At 38.4% G+C, this 5929-nt stretch overlaps 1 long non-coding RNA gene across 2 annotated transcripts; it reads right to left on the bottom strand.

Moving 5' to 3' along the window:
* Positions 1-438: 438 nt before the first annotated feature.
* On the bottom strand, positions 439-2951 carry LOC145005775 (uncharacterized). Of its 2 annotated transcripts, XR_013662676.1 has the most exons (3): positions 1448-2947; positions 885-1243; positions 439-801 (listed from the first exon to the last, which is right to left on the bottom strand). It is a non-coding gene; the product is annotated as an uncharacterized LOC145005775 (long non-coding RNA). The 2 variants fall into 2 exon arrangements; XR_013662675.1 differs by having other exon boundaries at positions 885-2951.
* Positions 2952-5929: the final 2978 nt, after the last annotated feature.

Here is a 5929-nt window from a genome sequence, read left to right as displayed (position 1 = left end):
TGCAAAGGTTGGAATGTATGCTTTTCCTCTGCTGAATGTTTCCTTAAAGTGTGTTGCCCATTTTGCTGAGAACAGACCTTCCATGGCTGAGGTTTTGGAGACGATACTTGGGGTTGTTGTTGAGGCACAGGAAGATTTTTCTTTTTCTTCCACCGACTCAACCCCCCCACACCCACACACACACGATGCTGCTCATGTGCTTTATTCCGTTGCAGAGGATAAGGAGGAGGGCTAGCTAATATAAACACACCTCTCAAGTCTCAAGTGTATATATACAGAAACCAGATGTTTTGTTTTTCTCCCAATAACTCAATGCCACGGAATCCTATTAATTCCCTCAATTGATTACAACATAATGCTATTTCTATGACTCCCTTTTTCTGTTTATTGTACAACATGGTTTCACTTCCCTCAACAACAACAACAAGAGGAAAAAGATTAAAGTAACTAGGGTTTGTCGTCATCTGAATTGGATCATGGTGGTCCAGGAAAAGAGTTAGCAAAGAACTCTTTCACTGCAACTATTTTCTTATGAGAACAACCTCCCCATGCTTTCATTATCCACACTTTCACGCATTCACTTTGCTTGTGTATTTGAATTGCATACAATGTGTATATATAGTTTTGAGCCGTAAACCCAATGAAGAATCTTAATAGACACAAACACAAAACCTAAGTTTTCACCATTGATACGTGAATCAAAATTCATCTGGAAAATGATCCTACCAACTGCAAAAAAGCCTCTTGGATGTTACCATGCATATGCCCGTAATCAGATCCAAGCAGTAACAATGGTGCTACCTGAAATATATAACACCATGATTGATCAGTTGTAAAGTTAAATTTATGTGATATGGATTTACTTTAAGGGCCATCGAGAACACCTCTCGAGCTTTTGAAACTACAGGGTTTAATGCAGGAAGTATAACTCTAGCAACTTTTAAGCTTAAGTTCTCTCTTGATTTCTGACTGAATCTGCACACTAGATGCGAACCAATTTCTACTTCAGTTCTAAAAATCACAATAACTAAAAGCACCTGATCACACCTTCCATTCTTGGGTCCAGTTTCTCTCGGTATCTTGAATTGATGAACATCATGACCACACACTATAAAAAATCCTCTCAAGAGATGAATCAAGAGCATAGTTACTTAAAAAGTACTCTTGGTTTGAGCAACAAAGATCAAACAATCATAGTCTTGAAGTTTTGTTCTTGCCATCTTGAACTAAAATTTACAGAAATCTGTTTTGAAAATGTGCAAGTCGCAACAAATAACATTGTGATTAGAAAGCATCAGATGCCCATAACAATAAAGCAATAGGCATAGATTATATATAAACCTAAATCACCAGCTCTTCACTAAACTTACAATTATTTCATGCTAAAATCACTCAAAACAATATGAAGTTAATATAATCAGAGAACAGAGATTGATACAAGGTTTACCTGGCTTCAAGCTAACTTCGTCAAGCACTCAAGCCAATATAACACTCAATCTCATTTTGGTTCGTGCCTTCGTAGGTTCGAGGTAAAGTAGGGATTGTTGGAAATCAAGCGTTCACAGGACCTGATCACAACCAAGCAAATAAAATGCAAAATACTACTACTATTTAAAGGCTAAAAACAACCCTTATTTTACTCAAAAATAAAATAGAAAGCAACGTCCACTTTCTCCTAAATAGCTGGTAATCGCTTGACTTTTCCAACTTCCACTCCGGTTAATACTTTCAACAAACCTCTAAGCCACAATGCTTGGCAGACCGCAGCAGTTGCAGCCATAAATTCAGATTCACAAGAAGATAGAGCTACTATGTGTTGTTTCTGCGAGCACCAAGTGATCAAGTTACCTGAAAGGTACATAAAATGTTGTTCCTGTTGTGCCTTTCACATCATCCCGATCCATGTTGTAGCTGCTATCGCTATACCCAATTAGCTTCCCATCTCCACCTGGTCTATACATCAAGCCATGATTGATGGGGCTTTTCAGACACCTTAGAATCTGTTTTACTGCTTTGAGGTGGCTTACTCTTGGGGTTTCCATGTACCTGCTAACAACTCCTATCGGATATGCAAGGTCCGGTCTTGTATGTAGCAGGTATCGCAAGCTTCCAATGAGACGCCGATACTTTGTAGCATTCACTAACTCTCCATTCTCATCTTTTGTCAAGGATAACTTTGGTTCCATAGGGTACTTGAGCCATTACAGTCCATCATTCCAGCCATTTTTACTATTTTTTTTGCATACCCTGCTTGAACAATTGCAATGACTTCTTTGGATTGGTGCACTTCTAAGCCAAGATAGTAAGATAATCTCCCTAGGTCACTCACATCAAACATGTTTTGCATTTGTTTCTTGGATTCAGCCACATTTTCTTCACTTGAACCTCATGTCATCGACATAAATTCCGACTATCAATAAGAATTGTGTTCTGAAGCTTGTACACCCCCTGTTCTTGAGGACACCTTCTAAAGCTAAATTCTTTAAGTGTTTTGTCTAGACGTATATTCTACGCCCTTGGAGCTTGTCGTAGCCCATAAAGGGCTTTGTTCAACCGATAAACCATATGTTTCTTTCTGGTAATCACAAAACCATCAGGTTGAGAAACGTATACCTCTTATTGTAGTTCCCTATTCAGGAAGGCTAATTTTACATCTAACTGGTGAACCTTCCACCCCTTCGCTGCCAAAGCTAGTAATAGTCGAATAGTTTCCAACCGTGCTACCGGGGCAAAGATCTCATCAAAATCTATGCCTTTCTACTGTACGTACCCCTTTGCTATCAAACGACCATTGTGCTTCAATACTTTGCCTTCTGCATCACGTTTCAGTTTATACACCCATTTTAACTCTGATTGGTTTTTGGCCCCTTGGGAGAGTGGCTAGATTCCATGTGTGGTTCTTAACGATAGAGTTAAGCTCTCTTTTCATTGCTTCCAGCCAATCTTGATCAGTTGTTGCTTCTAAATAGTTTGTTAGTGTAACATTCCGTTTAAAATTTAATAAATAAAAATAAATAACCTTAAAAACACCAAGATGTATTTTATATATTATTTTATTAATCCGTAATAACTTCAATGTTTGCCATACGAGTAGGAAGTTATATTTATTGGGTGTTGAGGGTTAAACGGTATCATATGGACCCGTATTGAATAACTTTTTGGGAAGCAGGGGCTAAAGAGTAAAATATGGACTTAGTTTGAATAAGAATGAGGAAGGAGTGACTGAAGTTGTTATATGGTCAAAAGTTGAGTTGGAGGGGACGGTGGATTAAACCCATCACCTCCCATCCTTGTTTTCCCATCTTCATGTTAGAGCCGTAAAACCTAACCCTAAAAACTCAGCTGCCACCCTATCCCTCCCATCCCAGTCGCCGCCTCCATGACACTATAGCGAACCACCGAACAACCGACTTTGCGACTCTGACGACAGGATTGAAGGCCGATATCGTGGTTATTGTTGTTGTTTTCTCAATCTCCGTCCCTTCTTTCCTCCGAGCTGTCCATCACGTTGCGGTGATCACCGCTGGGCTACGTCGCCACCGCTAACGCCGTCTATTGATGTTGCCGCTATCGTTGTTGTCGTTACATCGTTCTGCAGCTCTGTTCGTCGCCCCTCCTTCGTCGTTCTCCTCCTCCAAGACCGAAGTCAGACATGGTGGGTGTTTTGTTCATGCATGTGTGATTGTTTCATTTCGTGGGTATGTGTTGTTGGCCGGAGAACAAGAAAACCACCATGGCAGCCAACCAAAGTGGATACCGCCCATGCTACTCCTTTTGCTGCCACCACCCACCGTGAGAGGTGGTCGTATGTGTGTGTAAAAATGGTGTTATGTGCGTGTTTATTTCAGTTGAAGTTGTTTTTGGGTGTTGCTTGACCGGAAACTGAAGAAAAACCAACACCACCACCGTTTGGCCATCATTAATTTGTTGCCACCAGCCTCCACTTTGGGGTCGGTGGTGACTACAACCTCATGTCGTCGTTTAGCCATCGTTTACCGCCACCAACCGCCACTTTGGTTGGCTATGTGTATATGTGTGTGTATGTGTTTGGACGAGTGTTTGGAATGGTTTATCACTGTTTTGGCCTAAATTCATAACCACCACCACCGTGAGGTGGTGGCTGCCGCCGTGAACCACTGCTGACCACTACTACCCGAGGCGGTAGTGGGTGGTATCCAACTTATTTAACAATAATTAACCTAATAGTTTAACCATTGGAATAATTGGCACGAGATTTGGTTGGAAACCCTAATTAGGGTTTAGAAAACCCTAAATTTGGATATGCTAGTTTTGGAGTTGTCGGGACACGCACTTTGGACCATTGGAATTGAATTATGAATTATGCCCGACCATACCGTATGATTGACCTAGTACAATGATGGGCTTAATGGATTAAGTCCTTAATAAGTTAAGTATTTTTAATTAACCCTAGACTTCATTTTATGTGACAACCGTAATTGTGTTGGGTTTTGAGTTGGGCTTTTGTCTTGGGCTTAGATGTTTAGATTTTGCATGGGCCCTCTAATAACAAGTATACGGACTACGAAATTTAGATGGGCTAGGTAAGGCCCATTTGAAGGGTATGAACCCAATTTGGAAATTTGGGCATGTGTTGTGTCACACACCCAAACCAGACGGCGAAAATATCCGGGGGTGGATGACTTCATTTGTAGTATCACAACACATGCATCATAGTAATCAAAGTACAAAAAACCATTGTATTTAAGAAGTATAAATATTTACACGTGTTCAATCATTGTATATTAACACCAAAATAGTTATTGCAAAAGACCGAAAATATGACTCCAAACAGCTCCATCTTCTCAATAGCATGGGGAGTACTTGTCTACTGATTCCCTGAGAATACAAGTAATTTGAAAAGAGAGTATCAAAATAAAGTTGAGTGAGTGCATAAGTATTTATGTTTAAAAGTATGTTTCCTATTCTCTGAATAGTAAATTGTTCCAAAAAATACTATATTTTCTGTTGTGTATGAAAAGTAGTTTTAATTCCATAAAACCGTTCTATTTTAAACCAATGTATAACTTGTAAAAGTGAGTGTGTCTGGCTCCGCTAGCTGTTATTGTAAACTGTAATGTAATACTGTAAATTGTATCTTTGTAAACTAGTACTTTGAAAATGTACTTATGTTTAGTTAATTATACACTAACATATTGTTAATATCTTTTTAATGAGTTATTATAACCATACTATGACTAGATGGTCTGAAACGAACGCTTTGAAGGCGTTTATACTATTGATAACAATTGTCACCCATAGGCGTGTATGCCGGACTGTAGCTAGCAGCCCATGTGCGGGGTTGTCAATCTGAATATACATCTATACACACTTGTTTCGATCCCTGGCTGGAGATTCTGGTTATAATATCAGGACTTTAACTATGTTGTTTAAATGAATTAAACAACCTGAACATATTGTCTCATAAAAAGCATATAAACGTTACGTGTATAATGAAAACCTAATCATTTTGAAATAAATGATTAATAGTATGTTCCTTGTTTAGTATACTTGAAATGCAGTAGTAGTGTGCCCTTGTTTAGTTTTGAATCAAACCCTTGTTTTTGTACAATAGTGTAAACCCATGTTCTTGTAAAATAGTGTACCCTAGCATGCTTGACTCATGAGTTAGTGTTCTTGAATCATAATTATACCTATTATAATTTATATGTACTTTCTATATTGATACTAACTATTCATGAATGCAACCCATTGCTCGACATGTTACAAAGGGTATTTGAAACTGAATGAAATAACCTTATATATATATATATATATATATATATATATATATATATATATATATATATATAACTAAAATGAAACGACAGTCGGACAAATAACTGATACCCTAAATCCACATCCAAACAAGGAAAAGGAAATAAAGTGAGTTATTAGTCCTATGTCTTTT

The sequence above is a fragment of the Lactuca saligna genome, chromosome 7 (genome assembly GCF_052625555.1).
Source record: "Lactuca saligna cultivar CGN05327 chromosome 7, ASM5262555v1, whole genome shotgun sequence".
Taxonomy (NCBI): Eukaryota; Viridiplantae; Streptophyta; class Magnoliopsida; order Asterales; family Asteraceae; genus Lactuca; species Lactuca saligna.
This window is presented reverse-complemented; position numbering and strand designations above follow the sequence as displayed.